We start from the raw sequence: 23,510 nt of genomic DNA on the forward strand, positions 1-23,510 counted from the left end.
ACTCTTTGCTGCCAGTAAAATGCTGCAGTGTGTCAGCCCGTCACTGTTCATAAACGAGCACCTCCACACCAATGCACAACAGAACTAGGACCTGATGACCCTCCGGCATTCCAGCTAACAATAACCGATTCTGGAAATGACTCAGCGAGGCCAAAGGTTCAAAAGAACACTTCACAATGAAGACAGAGTTTGGAAGAAAGTTTGCTGATATATAACATTGAGGAGGTGGGATACAGGGTGGACCGAAGATGACCCTGATGGGAGATGTAAATCACTGAAGCAGGAAGATGGGTTTAGGAGACTGCACAGAGGTTGAACAAGATGAGCAGAGATAAGCAGATGGAACCAGGTGGGAGAAGGGATCATACATTCAGAGGTGCAGTGCTACCAGAGCTCACCGGACAACTGCTCCGATACCTCTGTAAAAAAGTCAAAATAAACAAGCGGGTAATTTAACAGCAGCTACATATTAAATAGAGGGAATTCTACGGAAGCAGGGGGTTGGGAAGTGGGGGTGTTGGCTGGTGGGGAAAAGTACCACTAATAACATTAGGATATTTGATCGTTTTTGGTTTAATCCTGGAGCTGTGACTGTTTTTTATTTAGGTATTTGTGAAATTCCTTCTCGCTCGACCCATTGTCCAAGGAAGCTGGGAAATACCTGTACAGAAGTGCAAGCATTTCCCTGCTCTTTCCAATGGGTACCATTGGATTCCAGGAAGCAGCTATATTAAGCAAGGAATGAACATAGAAACCCAAGTTTAGAAGTTGAAAACAATGAAAGAGAAATTCACTGCTCGCTCATCTTCTTCCTGATTTTGATCAAATACACAAGCTAATCATCCAAAATCCTCTTCTACACCTGGATAAATTTAGTTTTGTTTTACAAGCTAAATGGAAAAAAAAAACATTTCTGGGCTATAAGGTAGTTTTACGTCATTTCAACTATCATTAATAGCGGATCAACCCCTTGGCCTCGCTCCACCAACTGTAGCTAATGGGAAAGAGGCTCTTTTTCTCTTTGTGTTGATAGGAAAAAGAGTAATTTAGTGAGGCAATGAATGAGATGAAATGCATTTCCAAAACTCCCAAATGGTTGCTGTCCTCCCGTTAACATTTGTCACTTCCAAACAACGATATTTTCTATTTGTATAAATGCGATAATAATTTATGTAAAGATTCAAACTTCCTTAACTTTTTATATATTTAAAGACTAAACAGGATCTGTAAAGGTCGAACTATGTAACACCCGACGTGTGAGGAGATTGTATCGACACTCACAGATACACTTCCCGTCCAACCATTTCTGCGAGAGAAATGGTACGAGGCAGATTTACCAACCCACCACTTTTGAGAATAACATTCAGCAATATTCGTGGCTTTTGCAATAGTTCATCAGAGTTTATTTTTTCATACTTGATTACTTGGTTCCAATTTAGGTGGCTAAAATTGTAAAAAATGAATTGCTTTATTTCTGTTATTTTTATACCTCTGAGGAACACTGCTAAACGCTGCAGGCCCTGCCGTTTGCTCTGACTCAGTCGTATTAGTAAGGCTACATCTATGGTGGTCCGTGGATTACTCGCTAATCCTAAAGTAAACTTTTCTCAGTAACAACCCTTTGGCTTCTAAGCAAACAAAGTTATTTTACTTGCTTGATAATTATATTTTATGATAATTGGTTAAGTGCAACAATGCAATATTTTGTCATATTATTAAATTAAGTATTATATGTTTAATTTTACCAGTTATACACTGAAATGTAATGATAGGCTGTCATCTTGTTAATGTCACTATATTTCTGTGGAGCTCTGGAATTCATATATTTCTTTCACCTTGGTTTACTGCTTGCCATTATAGGAAGCCCTATATATGTCACATCCAATTTGTGCACCTGCTCATTGCACGTATGGGGCAAGGCAGTTGCTCAGTAAATGAAATGAGCATGTACACAAATTGGATATCACAAACTGGAAGTGATTGATAAGTTTATGGCCTAAGGTGGAAGGAGTCAATTTTACAAAACCTAGCAATTTTCAATTATCTGAAACAGAAATACCACAAAAGTTATTAACTTCAAACTTACTGCATATTCACTCAAAGAGTTGAACTACACGTGCAGGCACCGAGCGCTGTATAACTTCAGGCCTTCCAACTTAGGCCACGAACTTATCAATCAAACCACCACACCCCCCCCCCCCCCCCCCACAGCTCCGGCAGCTACACAACACCGGGATCATTCCCGACTCATCCCTGCTCGAATCGGAGAACCGCCAGCAACAGCGGCACTCGGCACCGCGCATGCGTTCAGCAGGCGTTTCTCCGCAGCACCACCGATGGCCGGAGGTCTGCACATCGTCTCCGAAGGCCGGAGATCTGCACAGCGCCACCAGTGGCTGGAGATCTATACAGCGCCACCAGTGGCCGGTGGCCGGAAGGACAACGGAGAGGTAAATCACAAACACGACAAAGTCTGTAGATTCTGGAAATCCAAAGCAACACAAACAAAACGCTGGCCGAACACAGCAGGCCGGGTAGCAGCGGGAATGGAAATCAGAATGAAAATGTTTGGACACCGGGAACTCCCGCACGGAGCGGATAGTTCAAAGGTTAGTTTATTATTAGAGCAGCTATCCATAAATAACACTGAGTTTCTGTTTCTCCATAGAACCACGAAACAAAGAAAGAGCATGAAAGTCGCTCAGGAAGAAAAATCAAACTCCCACCCCACCCCCCGGTTCAAGAAGAACGGGATCCCAATCATCAAACCCCAAAACCCACCCCTCCGCACAAAAGGGAACAATAACATCGAGTCCCACATAAAAAAAAAACACTCCTACCCCGCACAACTGCGGTGGAGCCGGTGTCACCAGTGTAGAGGCGGCCGCATCGGGAGCAGCGGACACAACGGGCGACCCCGGAAGATTCACAGGTGAAGTGTCGCCTCACCTGGAAGGATGTTTGGACAGCGGAGAGAGTTCGGCCATCCGGCCCTTTCATTGTGACACCCCAAACTCCACGTCAAATCCGTCCAAACGAATCTGGGTGAATTTTAATGACCAATATATATCGATCAGCTGTCTGAATGATCCCCTGACTCTGAGAGGAAGGGGTATCTATGGTCCACACTGTCAGGGTGTTGAGTTTACCAGGAGACAAAGACTGCAGGGACGAAAGGTTTTCTGTTGGCTAATACACTGTGTGTGGACCCCGCTGGCAATTCTGGTGTTGTGACCCGAATCGGGACAAACACCACGCTGCCCACTCCACCAACAACACGGCACAGCCGGACACATAACAGGGGACTTTACATCCAACAACTCTGGATTCAGTGATGAAACCCGTGATTAATGTTGTTGTCCCACTGAAAAGTCCATTAAGGTGCTTTTAAATGCCTGCGCTCTCCCACAGGTGACGTCACATAGCTCCTACCCCCCCACGCGCCTGACGTCACACATGGGCTCCCCACACCGGGATCTGCCCTCACGTGCGCGGTGTCTTACGTCACCCACGCGCTGCTGTGCACAAGCTTCATCGGTTTAACGGCTGGGCTAATAATCACGTGACCAGCCCCTCTCCCACCGCTGTCAACAGAGGATTCAGGAGCTACGTTATTCCCATTGGTGCGAAGCGATGTCAATCACTGGTTACAACCAGTCACGGAGGCGGAAAAGCCGAGTGGGCGTTACCCCGCTGAGTACGTCTCCCGCTCAAGCGCCGACCGCCTCCTCAGAGCGGAGAAAACCTCAAAGTAAAAGTCCGCTTTCTGATTTATTTCCATTTCCCTCCGAGGGCAGTTGGGGCGTTTGTGAAGCGTCTCCTGCGGCCGGAGTCTGATGTATCGCTGAGAGGTAGGAGGAGACCGCTCGGCCCGTCGGTTCGATGCCGGTTCCCCGGGGAGGGAGGGATTTTATTGAAAGGATGAAGATGGTGTGAGAGGGGGCGGACAGGATGTTTGTCCCGGTGGGGACAGGAGGGGCTCATCTGTGGAAATATCTGAGCCCACGGTGGTGTCGAGCAGAGGGATTCACCACATGGGGGGCAAACACAGGCAGACTGTTGCCCTGCAAGCGGGGCCAATGGTCCGGGCAAAGTGACAATTATTTGGGCTTTGTTGAGATTGTACCTGGAATATGGTGTAAAATCCCGCTCCCCACACTAACACGGGTTTACAGACCAAAGAACAAACTGCCGGAGGAACTCAGTGGGTCGGACACCATCTGTGGAGGGAAATGGACCGTCAACATTTCGGGCCGAGACCCTCCCTCTGGACCGAGAGTGGACGTGAAATAGTCAGAGAAAAGAGGTGAGGGGTGGGGATGCGGCAAGAGCCGGGGAGTGAGAGGTGGATCCAGGTGAGGGGGGAGGTGGGAAGGTGGAAATAGTGACAGGGGTGGGAGGTGAGTGGTTGGGGCAACACGGGGCTGAAGAATATGGAAATTCCATAGAGGATTAACAAAGAGGTTAGAGAGTATTTGTTATAGAGAGTGCAATGAAGATTCACCTGAATGATCCCTGGTGTGGTGGGGTCATCATATGAAGAAAGATCAAATGTGATAACCCTTTCATTTAGAGTATCGAGGACTGAGAGGTGAACATTGACATGCACAACTTCATTACCGGTTGAACTAGGGATCCCAGTCTCTGAAACAGGGGGTGAACTGCCCGGGACTGAGATGAGGGGAATTGTTTCCACTCTGAGGGTGGTGAATGTCTGTAAATCCCCACCACAGGGGGCGATTATTCTACCTAGAGATTCTACATCTTCCAACCCTTTACAACCTCGTTATAATGAGTTTATTTAATATTTTACCAAAAGAGCCACACAGCCCTACTACCGGCTCGTTATTTCAAGAAACATATAAGTATCTGGGAAACGAGAGGACCTGCAGATGCCAGAAATGGAGAGAACGACACATAAAGTGCTGGAGGAGCTCAGCATGTCAAGCAGCATCTATGGATGGGAATCAACATTCCTGGCCAAGACTCTTCTTTATGACTCGATACCCACGTATCTGGAATATCAACAAGCAAAGACAATAGAAAGTAGTGTGAAATCCATAAAACCTTTGACAAAATTTAGTTCATGGCTTCAAAAAAACCTGCCAAACAGAGCTCAATAGGAAACAAATACAACAAAGGCAATAAACACTTGCATCAATACCGAGATTGACTTTTTTAATGAAAATATCTTGGTCCCATTTCAATCAGTAAAATTTACAAAGACAAATAAGAACTGAAGAGACTTTAGAAAAGTCTATTTACACGAAGTCCCACTTAGATTAACGACTACCTTGGACACAAGGAGGAACAGGAATAACACACATGAAAAAAAAATCACACAACAGTCAGATAAAACCTAAATATATATTTTCATCAAAAATAAACAGGATTCAGCACTCCATGTGTGTATATGCAATCGTGATAAGAAATACAGACCAGAAAACTTAAATGAGAGGCCAACTCAGAACAATAAGTCATCACTCTGGAAGAAAACATTAACCAGTGGAATGAGTATGACCCTCCATGGGAGACATCCCAACGATCTGAGCAGACTAGATGGTGTGAAGGAAGCATCGAGCACCTGACTGAGAGTTGGAGATCCCTTCCCAGAATCAGCGGGGTTCCTTGCAGAAATACAGGACAAGGTGTTTAAGAAAAAGAAAAAAATCTGAAATACATGGAATTCAAGCAAGCAAGACACTAAATGCAGAAAATGCCAAGAGACACCAGACACAATCCAACACATTCCAGGATCCTACAGCAGTTTAACTCAGTCTGATTACTTATGCAGGTACAATCAAGTGGAAAATGTCATTCACCAAAATCTTGCTTTAAAATACAAATGGATGAATGACCACGGTAACTTCATTAAGGCACTATAAATTCAAGCCTGATTCAGTTAAGGACATAATCTCACAATTTATATGATAATTAATACATTATTAGAGATAGGATCATCTCAAATAACCATTCAGATATAATATTACAGGATAAACAAGCAAGAATAACTCCCTCAATAGGTATAACCATTCTCAACACACACATGTGCCTCGACCAATGGGGCCTCTCACCACAGGCATTGTTCATCAGTCAGATAACAAAATTATTTTGTCTGCCAATTAACGTCCAAGTGTTGCTACTCTGTCATTCGTTGCCATGCCCCACTGTTGATTCCTTTCTCCTCATCATACGTTCTTACCAGAACCATCGTCCAGAGTCCCAAACTCTGCCCTGTGCAGACCCGCCTCTGGTTTCTGACCCTGCTCCTTTGAACATCCTACTTATGGTTTCCCATTCCAATTTAAGTCTTTAGAGGACAGTGGTGTTTCCAACAACCCTTTAGAAGCAGCGAAAATGAGTCATAATGTGGAAATAAGTTGTGATTAAGGAGGTTAACGAACAATGTCATTCTTCATCAGCCCAGAGATTAGAACTGCAGTCATCTCGACTTTTTCAGTCTGCAGAGAATTCAAGGGAAACAACAGGGGAGGATTTAAATGGACTGATGTGGAACAGATTCACTGGCCGGGTTCAGCAGGCCTGAGTACACCAGTTGTGTTATAAATTCACTAAGCACCAAAGACAGAGTTTATAATAGAACTGGTTTATTTGTCACAGATGCAGAATATTAAACTCCAGCCCCATTAAAGGTGAATGTGCAGCAGAAGAAACACCTCCCATGCCCAGTGACCAGGGTGCAGAACTGGGTGTGGTGAGCAGCAGCAATAATTGCAGATTTCAGCAGCAATAGTCGCTCTCGAAATTGCATTCAGCAACGGTGATGGACAAATATCCAGCATGCAGCTCATTGAAACTATCTCCCCAGTTTGAACCTGGTAGTGTGTCACAAGTGTAACACACTGTAAGGTTTCACTGCTGAGGTAATGGCTTCCCTGCAGCAGCAATGTTTAGGTTACGACTAGAGATAACAGGGTTTTGGAGTGTGGGACTATCCAATGAGAGAAATGTTCTTTCTTGTGAGTCTGGAAGAGAGATTTTCATGGCCTTTTGCTGGGGAGAGATGAGAAGACGTGAATGGAGAGACTGGGCCCTTTTTCTTTTTTTTTGTTTTCTTTACTAACCCTCTGGTCAAAGTAAGAATTATAAATCTTAATAGTTTAATCACATATTATGTACAATTTGTTACTTCAGGTGTCACACAGACGCAAACCAATAAAACTACCAGCAACAATTAAACACACTTGGAGTCTAGTTTTGCAGTTAACAAACAAAATTTTATTGGTAACTACTAATAATAGTGAACTTAAACCAGATAATCCAAGGGTTAGCAATGTTATGCATATATAGGTGTGAATACAGGTTTCCCCCGGTATCTAAAGCTAGAGTGTTACTATGAAACCATTTGTAAGCCGAAATGTCATGAAGTGAAGAAGCAATTACCATTAATCTAAATGGGAAAAGATTTTGGATGTTCCCAGACCCAAAGAAAACCCACCAAATCATACCAAATAGCACATAAAACCTAAAATAACACTAACCTATAGTAAAAGTAGGAATGATAAAGTAGAAATATTGTATGTACGGTGTAGTTTCACTGAAAATCGGGAAGATAGTGAACTGAAATCGATTTGGAGAGAAAAAAAATCGGCACGTGCACGCATGCGTACACAACTGCCGCACAAGGCTTCACGGTCACCCTAGTCTTTCTCGGGGTAAACTCACGTATAAAGCAGGCATCATCTTTATCGTAAAAGTGAAAATCCTCTTTGGTTAGCAAAAACAGGTACTAATGTAGGTCTTTCGTAACAGTGAGCTGTCGTAAAGCGAACGTCCGAAAAACGGGAGCCACCTGTATATAAAATCCAAAACCAAGGTGGTAAACGACATTGTCTTACAATGATGTGGTAGATTCAATTTAGTTCACAAGATGGGGGGGAGGGGGGGATAATAGACTTCTCTGTAAGAAGTCGCTTGCTTGTTCTGTGTTGGTAAAGGATCATTCTGACCTTGCTTAACCACACAGAACATAAACATTAGCTGGTCACCATAGCAACCCAGCACTTCTGCAGAAATCCAACAGCGTGTCCAAGGTCAGTCTCGGTTCTCTTTGCACTTTAAAGAGACAGTCCACAGAGAGTATGAACCCCAAGGGCAGATTACACAGGGGACACATCGCTCAGTATCCACCCAAACGAGATTCTTCAGTTTGGCCAGACTGGGGGCTATAACCCCCTCTGTTAAGCTGCCAGCACAACTGGAAGCTACATAACATTAGATGACTGAGTGAATTGCTTCCTACATTCACAGCAGATGAACGGCCTCTCCCCAGTGTGAACTCAATGATGCACACTGGTTGTTTTGGCTGAGAGAATTTCTTCCCAAAGTCCAAGCATATTGGTCTCTACCCAGTGTGAAGGCGCTGGTGTGCCTTTAGGATGGATGACTGAGTGAATCCCTTCCCACATTCTGAGCAAGTGAACGGCTTCTCCCCAGTGTGAACTCGCCGATGTACCAGTAAGGTGGATGACTTAGTGAATCCCTTCCCACATTCTGAGCAGGTGAAAGGCCACTCCCCAGTGTGAACTTGCTGGTGTGCCAGTAGTTGGGATGACCGAGTGAATCCCTTCCCACACTCTGAGCAAGTGAACGGCCTCTCCCCAGTGTGAACTTGCTGATGTACCTTCAGTTGGGATGACGAAGTGAAACCCTTCCCACAGACTGAGCAAGTGAACGGCCTCTCACCAGTGTGAACTCGCTGATGTATCTGCAGATGGGATGATCGAGTGAATCCCTTCCCACAGTCTGAGCAGGTGAATGGTCTCTCACCAGTGTGAACTCGCTGATGTATCTTCAGTTGGGATAACGAAGGGAATCCCTTCCCACAGTCTGAGCGGGTGATTGGCCACTTTCCGGTATGAACTCGCTGATGTATCTTCAGATGGGATGACGAAGTAAATCCCTTCCCGCAGTCCGAGCAGGTGATTGGCCACTCGCCGGTGTGAACTCCCTGGTGTGCCTTCAGTTGAGATAACTGAGAGTATCCTTTCCCACAGTCCGAGCAGGTGAACGGCCTCTCCCCAGTGTGAACTCGCTGATGTACCTTCAGATGGGATGATGAAATGAATCCCTTCCCACAGTCTGAGCAGGTGAATGGCCTCTCCCCAGTGTGAACTCGCTGATGTATCTTCAGATGGGATGATGAAGTGAATCCCTTCCCACAGTCTGAGCAGGTGAACGGCCTCTCACCAGTGTGAACTCGCTGATGTATCTTCAGATGGGATGACGAAGCGAATCCTATCCCACAGTCCGAGCAGGTTATTGGCCACTCTCCAGTGTGAACTCGCTGATGTACCTTCAGTTGAGATGACTGAGCGAATCCCTTCCCACAGTTTGAGCAGGTGAATGGCCTCTCTCTGGTGTGAACTCGCTGATGTACCTGAAGTTGAGGTAACTCAGTGAATCCCTTTCCGCAGTCTGAGCAGGTGAACGGCCACTCTCCGGTGCGAACTGACCGGTGTTTCAGTAACTTATATGATGAAATGAATCCCATCCCGCAGTCCAAGCAGGTGAATGGCCTCTCCCCAGTGTGAACTTGCTGATGTTCCTTCAGTTGAGATGACTGAGCGAATCCCTTCCCACAGTCTGAGCAGGTGAATGGCCTCTCCCCAGTGTGAACTCGCTGATGTACCTTCAGTTGAGATGTCTGAGCGAATCCCTTCCCACAGTCTGAGCAGGTGAATGGCCTCTCCCCGGTGTGAACTGACTGGTGTCTCAGTAACTTATATGTGGAAGTGAATCCTTTCCCACAGTCCGAGCAGGTGAACGGCCTCTCCCCGGTGTGAACTCGCTGGTGAGCCATTAGGACAGATGACCGAGTCAATCCTTCTCCACAAATTCCTCAGATGACCAGCCTCTGCCCAGTGTGAACTGACTGGTGTGTCCGCAGGTGGGAAGACCAACTGAATCCCTTCTCACTCACAGAACAGGTGAATGGCCTTGCCCAGTGTGAACTTGCTGATGTACCTTCAGTTGAGATGACCGAGTGAATCCATTCCCACTGTCTGAGCAGATGAATGGGCTCCCCCCATGTAAACTAATAGGCATGTCAGTTGGTCAGATGATTGAGTGAATCCCTACCTACCGTCTGAGCAGGAAGGATGATCGAGTGAATCTCTTGCTCCACTTCTTAAATATCTGGACAGAGATAGCAAAACTAGCGTGTTGTGTTCGAGATTCCCATAGGCAAATTCCTTGTCATTTTTAACCTGTAAAAAGATTTACAAAATCCATCAATGGGTGTAGGACAACATTTCAGATGAGATTCCTTGAGTTGTCAAGGTGTGAGCTGGCATCACACTGTTTCAGTGAAGTTTAACCCAAGTTGGAGAGAGAAATCACCTTTAACTGGGCACAGTGCTGGTATCTGGAATGACCATCAATTCCCTGATGCTCTTCCTGTCTCTTTAAGAATGCCGTCTCCAATCTGTGACCTGGCTCAGTTTGACTCTCTCCGTTGGTATTGTTCCCTGTTCCCACTGAGCTGCATGGGTTCCTGGCCCCAAAGTAACTGAAACACTCTCACACAAATAGCCTGCAATCCGTTCTATGCACCCACAACTCTCAGTGTAAATAAAGTTACCCCTGACATCCCCTCCATATCAACTTTCAAGCACCTTGAAACTATGCTCCCTCACATTAGCCATTTCAGCCCTGGGGTAAAAACCTCTAGCTATCCACACGATCAGTGTCCCTCATCATCCTATACATCTGAAAAAGGCTCTAAACATAAACAAAGATATTATACATATCTTTGAGGATTTGTTGGGAATAGACAACGTTATGACAGTATAGATAGGGTACAGGTAAGCAGCTTTTTCCACTGAGGATGGGTGCGATGACAACCATAGATCATGGGTAAGCGGGGAAGTGAAAATTTAATGGGAACATTTGTAAAAGCTCTTTACTGAAATGGTCGTGAGAGCGTGCAGTGAGATGCCAGCACAAGTGGTGAATATGAGTTCGGTTTCACCATTTAAAAGAAGTTTGGATGGGAGCCTGGATGGTAGGGGTATGGCGGGCGATGGTCCCGGTGCAGTTAGTTGCATTAGACAGTTTAAATGTTTGTTTGGCATTGAATGGATTGGGCAAATAGCCTGTTTCCGTACTGAACTTCTCCATGTTTCTGTGACAGAAGCTGGCTAAACTTGCTTGGAAGGGAAAGATAGGAGTGACAACGGAGCAACAATGGCTGGAGTTTCTGGGAGCAATTCAGGAGCTGAGTGATCGATACATCCCAAAGAAGTGGAAGCATTGTAAAGGCAGGAAGACACAACCGTGGCTGAAATGAGAAGCCAAAGCCAACATAAAAGCCAAAGAGAGGGCAAACAAAAGAGCAAAAACTATTGGAAGCTTTTAGAAACCAACAGAAGACGACTAAAAATAAGTCCGATGAGCTCGGGGGTGGAATTATGATACTGTTGTCATTAATGAGTCTTGGTAGCACCCAACAGTCTGAGGCATTTAGAGGAACAAAATATCGGGGGCCTCAATATCTCTTGAAAACCAAGGCTCCCTGCACCAGTTACCTTTCAGCATACGAACTCTACACTCTCAAAAATGTCACTTCTGAAGGCCTCCCACTTACCAAGTACTCCTTTGCCAGAAAACGGCCTATCCCAAACCACACTTGTCAGGTCCTTTTGACACCATCAAAACTGACCTTTTATCCCCTCTGTTCTGTTCCCCTAACTAACGAATCCCCTATCACCCGTTTGACTTTCCTCTGCCAGGTAATCCCTCCATCCCCAACAGTTTCTAAAGCGGCCCACCTGGCTGTTGTGTGGGATGGCAACAAGAGTACTCTGCGATGGCTATTTAACTTCATTCCCCTTCACGTCTCTCACCTAGTTTCCTGTCTCCTGCACCTTAGGTGTAACTCACCTCTCTTCATGTCATATCTATCACCCCCTCCAACTGCTGGATGATCCACAATTCATCCGTTTTCAGCTCCAACTCCTCAAAGTGCAGCTGGGTGCACATCTTGTAGGTGAGGGTGTCAGGGACACTGGAGTTCTCCCCACCAATGTCCCCTCTAATTTGTAATCACCAGTGTGCACAGAAATCTTGTACTGTGCATTCTTTTACCCAGTGACGACATGTGCACTGCGAATTTTATATAGAGAGGTATTCATTTTAACAGCCAGCAAATCACTGTCTGTAAGAACTGTGATCTCCTCTGGGCTCGATTCAGTTCATCTGCCCTCTCACACCATGTCACAGGCCTGTAAAGGGTAATGAAGGATTTTCTCTCCAGTGCTTTTGCACTTTGTCCATAAGTGGTTTGCTTGCTAAATTATGCTTTAAAAAGTCAGATTTCCAAATAGCACTCCAATTCTTCCCTCTTGTAAACTCTCCAACAACTTTTGCATCACCACAATACACACAGGTATCACCAGTTTCTGTATTGTACATAAATATTTCCCCTGAAGTCTCCCCCAATGACTGACGGTGTTGAACTCAGTGAATGAAATCCCAATGAATATGAAGGGAAGGGCAGTAGTCTGTCTCACTGGAGTCTGGCACATTTGATGTGAAAGCTACTTGTTGCCCAGGGCAAAGGTGTTTGATATCATTATCTTCCAGAGAGAATGGTACAAAACATGTCGTCACGGGTTGAAAAGTCCAGAACAAGAGGAGGTGGAACAAGCAACACACACAAAATGCTGGAGGAACTCAGCAGGCCGGGCAGCATCTACGGAAAAGAGTACTAATGCTGAGTTCCTCCGGCATTTTGTGTGTGTTGGTTGGATTTCCAGCATCTGCAGATTTTCTCCTGTCAGTGATCGGAGGTAGAACAAAGGCGAATTTCTCAACTGGTGATGTAAAAGATTTTGTTCCCTTTCTCCCGAGTTCCTAATCCTTGCATTTAGATAGCTGGAGCTCAGCTCTGTCTGAGAGATCCATCGGTTCCCATTCACTCATCAGCCGGGAGCTCCCCGGGGCCCGTGTACGGATCGTGAGGCTGAGAGAGAGGGAAGAGAGAAGGACTGTCCCGGGATTGCGGACTGTCATGTCCGGATTTCACAGGAATCGTTCTGAAGTCGGTGTTTCAGAGAAAAACACGGAGAATCACTCTTACCTCCATCCGACATTTTCAAGGCCTTCAGTGTACTATGCGCATGCGTGACACTCGGGGACGTCCTCAGCCTGACGCCTGCGCATTTCATCGGTGCCTCAACGACGGCGAAATTTTTAACTCATGGCCCTATGGGTAATCACGGTGCCATTAAAGATTTGTGCAGGTACCGGTTCAAGGTCCATACCTTATTTTTTCGTGTGCATCGAAAAATCTGCAGCTGTTTTACCGCAGAAAGCGGCTCCCATAAGCAATATACTCAATATCAATGCCTATCGAATGCCAAAGTAAAATGCAGTTATAAAACACAGCAGATTCTGCAGTTGCTTGGAATACAGAGACGCACACACACAAATACTGGAGGAACTCTGCAGTTCAAGCAGCAACTAAGTAGAGGAGTGCACAGGCTAGGCATGCTAAAAGGGCTCGGTGTAAACGTTGTCTTTTTATTCCTCTTCACCATTGCTGTCTGTTGATTTCCACCAGTATTTTGCAGAAATTAACCACCTTTTTTTTTCGATCAACCAATTTCCAAATGCTTCTAATCTTTCTTCTGTAGCCACATCCAGCTGGTCTGATTCCTCCTCCTCGTAAACTCTAGACCCCAACTCTCATTGCAGCCCCAAAGCCTGACTCAATCTGGCAACTCTTTGGTTTCTGACTCTGCACCATCGAAGATTCACTTGCTAGACAGCTGTTAGACTTTAGAGGTGTATTGTGTTACGAGACCGCAGGTTCGCTTACTGCGAGTGCGTTTTTAGTGTCTGATTGAGGTCTTTGACGTAAAACACAAAGGGTGAGGGGGGCGGGAGAGGGAGAGGGGGAGGGGAGGGGGGAGGGAGAGAGGGAGGGGAGGGGGAACGGTGAGGGGGAGATGGGCGACGGGCGAGAACGTCACAACCACAGTGAGCTCATCGTCTTATTCAGCCCGGAGACAATCATTCAGGTGTATAAGATGATAAGAGGCATTGGTCGTGTGGATAGCCAGAGGCTTTTTCCCAGTAGGAAAATGGCTAACACGAGGGGGAATAGGTTTAAGCTGCTTGGAAGTAGGTACAGAGGAGATATCAGAGCTAAGGTTTTTTTTAAGCAAACAGTGGTGTGTGTGTGTGTGGAATGCACTGTCAGCAATGGTGGTAGAGGCGGATACAATAGGGTCTTTTAAGAGACTCTTGGATAGGTACATGGAGCTTAGGAAAATAGATTTCTGTGATTCTATGAAATTCAAGGGAAATCTTCTATTCCACGGAGTGGTGACTAGTTGCAACCTGTCACCTCAGGGAGTGTGAGAGGGGAACGGCAGGTTTTGATATACGGATATGGAACAGAAACATGGGCAGGAACCAGATGGGCCGAGTGGCCTTTCTAGTTGACATTGTGAGTGTGGTAGAGACAGTAAGTACCTGAAACACGGGATTTTATACAAAACTGTTTTAACTTTCACAGCTCCACAATATTAAACACCAGTCTAGTTTAAGACTAACATCAGCAGAACAGACTCCTCCAATGCTCAGTGATCAGGGTTCAGTCCTGGGTGCGATGAGCAGCCACCAGAACTGCAGAATCTGACAGTAACAGTCCCTCATGAACCTGCAGCTGCCTTCAGTCACCGTGATGGTTAGACTTTTAACACAGAGGTAATTTGAACTTCCTCCCTGATGTAGGAGGGTTCAGACCGAAGATGTAGGGGAGAAGGAAAACAAAAAGATAATAAAGTTGCGTGCACCGTTAGGGATTAGCAGAGAGGAAGAGGTGGAGAGTTTCTTAAATGCATCTATTTTAATGCTACGAGCATTGTCAGATAGGTGGATGAGGTTAGAGCACGGATTGAGACATGGAAATATGATGTTGTAGCTATTAGTGAAACATGGTTGCAAGACAGGTGTGATTGGCAACTAAATATCCCTAGATTTCGTTGTTTAAGGTGTGAAAGAATCGGAGGGGCAAGAGGGTGAGGCATTGCATTGCTTGTCCGAGAAAATATTACTGTGGTGTTTTGACAGGACAGATTAGAGGGCTCGTCTAGGGAGACTACTTGGGTGGAATTGAGGAATGGGAAAGGTGTAGTAACACTTATAGGGGTGTATTGTAGACCATATAATGGGGAGCGAGAATTGGAGGAGCAAATTTGTAAGGAGATAGCAGATATTTGTAGTAAGCAGAAGGTTGTGATTGTGGCTGAACTTAATTTTCCACACATCGACAGGGAAGCCCATACTGTAAAAGGGATGGATGGTTTCGAGTTTGTAAAATGTGTGCAGGATAGGTTTTTGCAGCAATACATGGAGGTACCAACTAGAGAAGTGGCAGTGTTGGATCTCCTGCTGGGAATGAGATAGGTCAGGTGATGGAGGTATGTGTTGGGGAGCACTTTGGGTCAAGTGATCACAATACCATTAGTTTCAATATAATTATGGAGAAGGATAGGACTGGACCTAGGGTTGAGATTTTTGATTGGAGAAAGGCTAACTTTGATGAGATGCGAAAAGATTTAGGAGTGGATTGGGACAATTAGTTTATGGGAAGGATATAACAAAGAAATGGAGTTCATTTAAAGGTGAAATTTTGAGGGTACAGAATCTTTATGCTCCTATTAGGTTGAAAGGTTAGAAGTTCGAGAGAGCCATGGTTTTCAAGAGATATTGGAAACATGGTTCGGAAAAAGAGATCTATAATAAATATAGGCAGCATGGAGCAAATGAGGTGCTCGAGGAATATAAAGAATGTAAAAAGAATCTTAAGAAAGAAATTAGAAAAGCTAAAAGAGGATATGAGGCTGCTTTGGCAAGTAAGGTGAAAATGAATCCAGAGGGTTTCTACAGTTATATTAATAGCAAAACGATAGTGAGGGATCAAATTGGTCCCTTAGAGAATCAGCGTTGACAGCTATGGGGGAGATTTTGAAAAATGATTTTCATTGGTATTCACTAAGGAGAAGGTTATTGAATTGTGAAAGGTAAGAGAAACAAGTACGGTAGCTATGGAAACTCTGATAATTAAAGAAGAGGAGGTACAGGAGCTTTTAAGGAATATAAAAGTGGACAAGTCTCTGGTTCCTGATAGGATATTCCCTAGAACCTTGAGGGAAGTTAGCGTAGAAATAGCAGGAGCTCTGACGGAAATATTTCAAATGTCATTAGAAACGGGGATGGTGCCGGAAGATTGGCGAATTGCTCATGTTGTTCCATTGTTTAAAAAGGGTTCTAAGAGTAAACCTAGCAACGATGGGCCTGTAATTTTGACGTCAGTGGTGGGTAAATTAAAGGAAAATATTCTTAGATATGGTATATAATTATCTGATTAGACAGGGTCTGATTAAGAACAGTCAACATGGATTTGTGCATGAAAGATCATGTTTGACAAGCCGCATTGAAATTTTTGAAGTGGTTACTAGGAAAGTTGACGAGGGTAAAGCAGTGGATGTTGTCTATAGGGACTTCAGTAAGTCCTTTGACAAGATTCCACACGGAAGGAAGTTAGGAAGGTTCAATCATTAGGTATTAATATTGAAGTAGTAAAATGGAATCAACAGTGGCTGGACGGGAGATGCCAGAGAGTAGTGGTGGATAACTGTTTGTCAGGTTAGAGGCCGGTGACTAGTGTTGTGCCTCAGGGATCTGTACTGGGTCCAGTGTTGTTTGTCATATACATTAATGATCTGGATGATGGGGCGGTAAATTGGATTAGTAAGTAAGCAGATGATACAAAGATGGGTGGCGTTGTGGATAATGAAGTAGGTTTTCAAGGCTTGCAGAGAGATTTAAGCCAGTTAGAAGAGTGAACAAAAAAATGGCAGATGGAGGTTAATGTTGTTAACAGTGAGGCGCTACATTTTGGTAGGTCTAATCAAAATAGGACATATATGGTAAATGGTAGGGCACTGAGGAATGCAACAGAACAGAGTGATCAAGGAATAATGGTGCATTGTTCCCTGAAGGTGGAATCTCATGTGGATAGGGTGGTGAAGAAAGCTTTTGGTATGCTGGCCTTTACAAATCAGAGCAGTGAGTATAGGAGTTGGGATGTAATGTTAAAATTATACAAGGCATTGTTCAGGCCAAATATGTATTGGGTGCAGTTCTGTTCATCGCATTATAGGAAAGATTTCAATATAATTGAGAGAGTACGGAAAAGAGTTGCTAGAATGTTACCTGGGTTTCAACACCTAAGTTACAGAAAAAGGTTGAACAAGTTAGGTCTTTATTCTTTGGAGAAAAGAAGGTTGAGGGGGGACTCAATAGAGGTATTTAAAATTTAGATGGGGATAGATGGATTTGACGTGGATAGGCTTTTTCCATTGAGAGTAGGGGAGATTCAAACACGAGGACTTGAGTTGAGAGTTAGGGGGAAAAAGTTTAGGGGTAACACGAGTGGGAACTTCTTTACTCAGAGAGTGGTAGTTGTGTGGAGGAGCTTCTAGTAGAAGTGGTAGAAGCAGGTTCGATATTTAAAAAAAATGTATAGGTATATCGACAGGAAAGGAATGGAGGGTTATGGGCTGAGTGCAGGTTGGTGGGAATAGATGAGAGTAAGCTTTCAGCATGGACTAGAAGGGCTGAGAAGGCCTGTTTCCGTGCTGTAATTGTTATATGGTTATAAAATAACCATCCAGAAATTATATTACAGGATAAACAAGCAGGACTAACTCCTTCAATAGATATAACCATTCCCAACACCCTCATTTCCCTTGACCAATGGAGCACTTCACAACAGGCATTGCTTGTGTCATCAGTCAGACAAACGAATTATTTTCTGTCAATCAGCTTCGACATGTCCACACTCTGTTATTCGGTTCCACTCCCTGCTGCTGATTCCCTTCTCATGATCCGTTCTTACCCCAAACATTTCCCGGAGCCCCACACTCTGCCCTGTCCAGACCTGCCTCTGGTATCTGACCCTGCTCCGTTGAGCATCCAACAGATGGTTTCCCATTCTGCTTTCAGTCTTTAGATGACAGTGGTGTTCTGTAACAACACTTTAGAAGCAGGGAAAATGACCCATAATGTGGAAATGAGCCCTAAATAAGGAGGTTAACTCCCAATGTCATTCTTCCTGAGCCCAGAGATTAGAGGGACAAAGGACATCTGAGACAGAACTGCAGTCAGCTCGACTTCTTCAGTCTGCAGAGAATTCAAGGGAAACCTCTTCACCCACAGAGTGGTGACTGTTTGGAACCAATCACCACAGGGAGAGCGAGAGGGGAACAACAGGGGAGGATTTAAAAGGACTGTCGTGTAGTTGAAACTCTGGCAAGGTCCAGGCGGCCACTCTCTACTGTACACGTGGTGTGTTATAAATTCACTAAGTACCAAAGACAGAGTTTAAAATAGAACTGATTTATTTGCACATATCCAGAATATTAAACTCCAGTCCCATTAAAGGTGGATATGCAGCAGAAGAAACTCCTCCCATGCCCAGTGACCAGGATGCAGAACAGGGTGTGGTGAGCAGCAGCAAATATTGCAGAGTTCAGCACTGACAGTCACTCTCGAAATTGCATTCAGCAACGGTGATGGACAAATATCCAGCATGCAGATTATTGAAACTTTCTCTCCAATGTGAACCCTGTAGTGTGTCACAAGGTTAGATTACTGTCTGAAACCATTCCCAGATTCACAGCAGGTGAACATCCTCGCCCCAGTGAGAACTCAATGATACGCATTCATTTGAGATCACTGAGAGAATCTCTTCCCAATGTCTGACTGATAATGTTTTAAAGGATTTGGGGGATACTCAGATTCATGTAAATAATGGGTTGAGGTTGAGTACCAACTGTGCCTGTGTTTGTGAATGGCTATATTTAAGATGAAGTCTCACAGCTGCTTTTTGGAGCGACATAAAGGTTGAAGCTCATACAGATCCAAAAAAGACGTCTCCTAATAATTCACACCTTTGGTTTCGACAAAAGATGGTTGCTCATGAAGATAAGACAGGACATTCCTTTCTTAATTACAACTTAAAGTTGAAGGTGTCTCTTATCTAAGTTATTAAGCTTTGCTTTATTTGAGCAACTGGAATATCTTTGGAAGTGATTGTTCTTTTTTATCGGTGGCCTTATAAATTGTAGCTATTCTGGAAGTCGAACAGTGATCTTGTTTGAACCGCCAGAGGGATGAGACGCTTTTCCCCTTGATGTCGGGACAAAGTTACCTAGCCGGAGGAGCTCGAAGAAATAACCTGGTGAACGGATAAGTAACGATCTTTCAGGGCTGTGGTTACTTGATCCGGTGAATTTAAGTCTACACTTATTGCTGTGGCTCGAATCCCAAAATAGGGAATGTCGCTCTGGGCTGAATAGGTGACTGAAGACTTGAGTCGAATCGCAATTGGGTAGCAGGGCGTCCGAGGTTCATTTTTACCTCGCCCACGGGATTGGTACCTTGACCAGATCAAAAGAACTATTCGGACCAGGATTTAAGGTAAGCAGTTGTCTCGGTAAGGTTGCTGCGGGTGACATTGGCTATTCTGTATGACGGCCGGAAGCGGGATTGGGGCCCCGGTCGGGAGAAGCGGTCGCCGCTGCCCGGCGAATTCGATAAGGGGTCACGTAAGTCTCAGAATATGGCCGGTTGAAATTTGATAAGGATGCGACACTGGCAGCCCGGTAAATTTCTCACCTCGGCAGCAGAATATGGCCGGTTGAAGTTTAATGAGGCAAGTTCAGAGAAATGAAGGAAGGGAACCTCCCACTCCTCCAGAGTATGTGAGTGTTGTTTTGTGAAAATTAACGGAAAATAGGCTAGCAGGTTTTTGTGATAATTAAAGTCTGCCGGTGACATTGGATATTCTGTATTGTTCCTAAAGAAAGAGTCGGGAATGGGGACCCCGGTCAGGAGAAGCGGCCACCGCTACCTCAGGGATTTGGCCATATCAGCTGCCTCCTGATAATATGGCCGGTTGAAGTTGATTAACGAGGAGGCAGGCTGGCTAAATTTCTCACCCAGCGTCATAAATAAGAGCAACTGATATTTGGGCCCCGGCGGGGGGAGCGGGGGAGGAACTTGTGTTATAGAATCATGTAAGCAAGCGGTTAATTTAATCTGGAAAAAGAACTGTGGAAGGAAATGGAAATTCCTGATTGAAGAATGGGAAGATAAAGCGGATGTAAAATTGAATAACACTTCACTGGCCAGTTGGAGGAATAATGCATGCAATACAGAAATAGAGGCACGTGCTGTTGTCGGAACTCCTAAGAGTCGGGAAACCCTTAAAGCTGAATGTGAATGGGTGGATGGGAGAGGAAAAGAGAGAAATAGCAACAGTGAAAACAGCAAAAGGCCGACAACGACAGAAAGGAGGGATTAAGGCAACAGCGCTGAACAAGAGCTGAAAAGGGTCCCGGGATCCCGATCCTATGTTTGGCATACAGACCCTGCTTGATGATTCAGAAGACACGGATTGGGAAGAGGAACAGGGATTATTTCCCAGAGTTCCGATACCTCCGTCCCAAACCAGCGTTCCTCAGCACCCCCTCCGCCTTATAATTCTGCATGTCCTTATCAAGACACTAAGGGATCAGGTATAGGGGAACGAGTAAAACTAAATCGAAGAAATAAGGGGCGTAAAGAAACAGAATAGAGATCAGGGTGAAGAATTAGCCTAATTTACTCAGTAAATGGAGGAAGTCCAAATTAGCTCCCCGGGGCAATATCCCACTAGACAACTGCCCAATCCACGAGCAGCAGACGATATTGTGGAATCGACTGTTGAGGTTTATGTCCCTTGGAAACGGCCAGAAATGATCATGATAATGAATCAAACCCCAGACCGGAATGAAAAACCAGCTAAGTTTGCCCAATATGTCCGGAGTACTATTAAAATGTATGTGGCTACTACTAAAGATTTATCTGGATTACGTTGCTTGATTTTATCCCCAGAAGGAAAAGGTAAATGGTTGGAACAAATGAGTGATGATACGGGGCCGGTTCGAACTCATGACGATTTACAACAAAATATCCCTGATGATCATTACTGGATTAACCATTTGATTCAAGCACTGGAGCGAGCCCTTCAGCGAACAGGGTGCTGGAATGCAACCCAAGCCTGAACGGACAGGAAGTGAGTATTGGGAAAGTTTTGTTGCCTGTTATGGTGCCTTCACCGGAGATTTAGCTTTAAACTAAGGACAAGATTCGCTCCTGTTTAATGCCATGTTATTTTAGTGTGTTCCTCCCATGTTGCAGATATGCCTCGGACGAACAATATCGATTAGTCTGACAATACTCGAAACCAGAGGAGATGAGTTGTTGTTTATTATTGGAGCGGTCAGAATGAGTCCAAATCACGTTTCAAGCCCAGGTGAGAACTGAGCATGTTCAACGAACACGAAGGCAGACGGTAGTAAAGCAAGGGAATACTTTGGACGGTGGGGAGGATCCTGGAAATCCTGACCAGAGATACCCGGACTGGCCTTCTCCTCCGTTCCCCAATCCTGATATGGCAGACTGGGGCCAATATACAGGATGGGATAAGTACCTCCATGGAGGGAAGAATTTACCTCAGAGACCGGCTCAGCTGAATCCACCTTCTAACCCCTTCCAGCCGGGACCCTGGAAGGGGAATCGAGGAGGACCTGATAGTAGACCCTGGTCGCAGGGAACCAGACCTCGGGTACCGCCCAGAGATGAGCCTCGACCTGAAGCAATGGCTAGACCCTGTTTTAATTCTGGAAGATATGGCCATTGGTGGGCAAAATGTCCCTATCACTTTAGGGCAGAATCACCCTCCAGCGGACCACCTCGAGCCTCATTCACAATGAACAATCCTTTCGCATGAGGCAAGGGACAAAACATCCCAGTCGTCAATACGTCCCCTAATCAAGAACCACATGCTACGCTACGAGTGGCAGGAACTCCAATTCCGTTTATGATTGATACGGGGGCAACCACTTCGACCCTCGTTCAGGAGAGTGTAAAGGACAAGGGATACGACTGTGGTTTTATCATGATTTGAGGGATAGGTAAATGTAGATTGTCAGACTATGCCGCTGCCTTTTCAATCCTGTGGACAAAACATTTGCAGTCACCAGCAATCTCGGATGCAATTTGGCAGGGAGAGATTTGCTCTGTCCACTAGGGGTTGAAGTACCCTGCGCAGAGGGGGGCATCAGTTTGGGACTGACTGGGGGAAGGCAGTCCCCCCAGTTTGCTGTTCACCAATGGAGGGGAATCAGCCTAGGTCCATCCACTTTTGTGCCTCCCTTCCCAACAACTGACTCTCAAGTAACAGTCTGTTGTGTCGCTACTGGGTCTTCGGTTGAAGATGACCAGTATTATACCTCTCCCGAAGGAAAGGAATATTCGGTTTCCATTATCGGAGAAATAGAAGGTAAGAAAGTCTCTGCTTCCCTGGCTCAGATCCTTGGTTGCCTTTGGCGATAAACAGGACTGGTGGATCCGCATATTACCCGAACTGTTAATCCAGGTTATAAGGCAAAGCGTCTGGGCACTCTCGACGATATCTTAACGCAACTTGCCCAGACTGTTAAAGGATCATGGCAGCAGCTCCCTCAGGGACGTCTATAATGTTGTGAGTGCCCACAAAAGCTGACTGGACGGTTGACCCGGCATGCATCCAGCATTACCCAATGACAGCGAGAAACACAACTACGGGCGACCTCTCCCCCCACCCACGAAGTTGGGCGGTCATCTTGCACCCCTGACCGCATTGAACTGAAAAAGGAACAGGTGTTTCCTTCAGTTACTCAGTAGCCCTTGAAACCAGAGGCAGATGAAGGAGTGCGACCCCTTATAACCTCCTTGCTGGCTCAGGGAATTCCGGTCCCTCGCCAATCACCTTGCAATACGCCGATCTTCCCCGTTCCAAAGCCAGAAAGAAAAGAACGGCGCCTAGTACAAGACATCAGGAAGATAAATGAAATCGTGGCACCCCTACATGCCCTTGGCCCAAGCCCTGCAACTATTCTGAATTGCATGCCTGCAGCCGACTGCATATTTACAATAGTAGATTTGCAACATGCTATCTTCGTCGTTCCAATACATCCAGATTTCCATTACTAATTTGCATTTACGTATCAAGGACAGCAATACACCTGACTCGCTTGCCCTGATGGTTGATTCATTCTCCAACGCTATTTTCGCAGACTCGCCAGTGCCGATGACGTGAGTTGAGGTGGTCTAGTAGCTCAGCTTTGATACAGTATAAAGATGGTTTACTGATTGCCAGCCATAGCGCATCCGCTTGCGAAATTGTCACGACGATACCACTGAACTTTCTCCACTCGTTGGAGAACGTGACCCCGCCGCATAAAGTAACGCGTTCGCAGAAAGAAGTGAAGTCTCTAGAGGTCCTGCTCTCAGCAGCCGAACGGAAGCTGACAGAAGACCGAATACGACCCCATTTCAGATGCCCCCATTTCAACTTCGCCGAAACAGACGAGGGTCTTTTTCGG

General features: G+C 45.3%; 2 protein-coding genes across 3 annotated transcripts in view; one reads left to right on the forward strand and one right to left on the reverse strand.

Moving 5' to 3' along the window:
- LOC132387222 (oocyte zinc finger protein XlCOF6.1-like) overlaps positions 1-1,318 on the forward strand; it is a 123,783-nt gene extending 122,465 nt beyond the window's left edge. For both annotated transcript variants that reach the window (XR_009509813.1, XR_009509820.1), the window contains one exon: positions 1,213-1,318. The gene's annotated coding sequence lies outside the window, so the exon portion shown is untranslated. The remainder of the gene's footprint in view (positions 1-1,212) is intronic.
- The window catches only part of LOC132387218 (gastrula zinc finger protein XlCGF8.2DB-like), a 93,489-nt gene extending 80,180 nt beyond the window's left edge, over positions 1-13,309 (reverse strand). The window contains exon 1 of the mRNA XM_059959570.1: positions 13,103-13,309. The gene's annotated coding sequence lies outside the window, so the exon portion shown is untranslated. The remainder of the gene's footprint in view (positions 1-13,102) is intronic.
- Positions 13,310-23,510: the final 10,201 nt, after the last annotated feature.

This window comes from Hypanus sabinus, unplaced genomic scaffold, assembly GCF_030144855.1.
Source record: "Hypanus sabinus isolate sHypSab1 unplaced genomic scaffold, sHypSab1.hap1 scaffold_164, whole genome shotgun sequence".
Taxonomy (NCBI): Eukaryota; Metazoa; Chordata; class Chondrichthyes; order Myliobatiformes; family Dasyatidae; genus Hypanus; species Hypanus sabinus.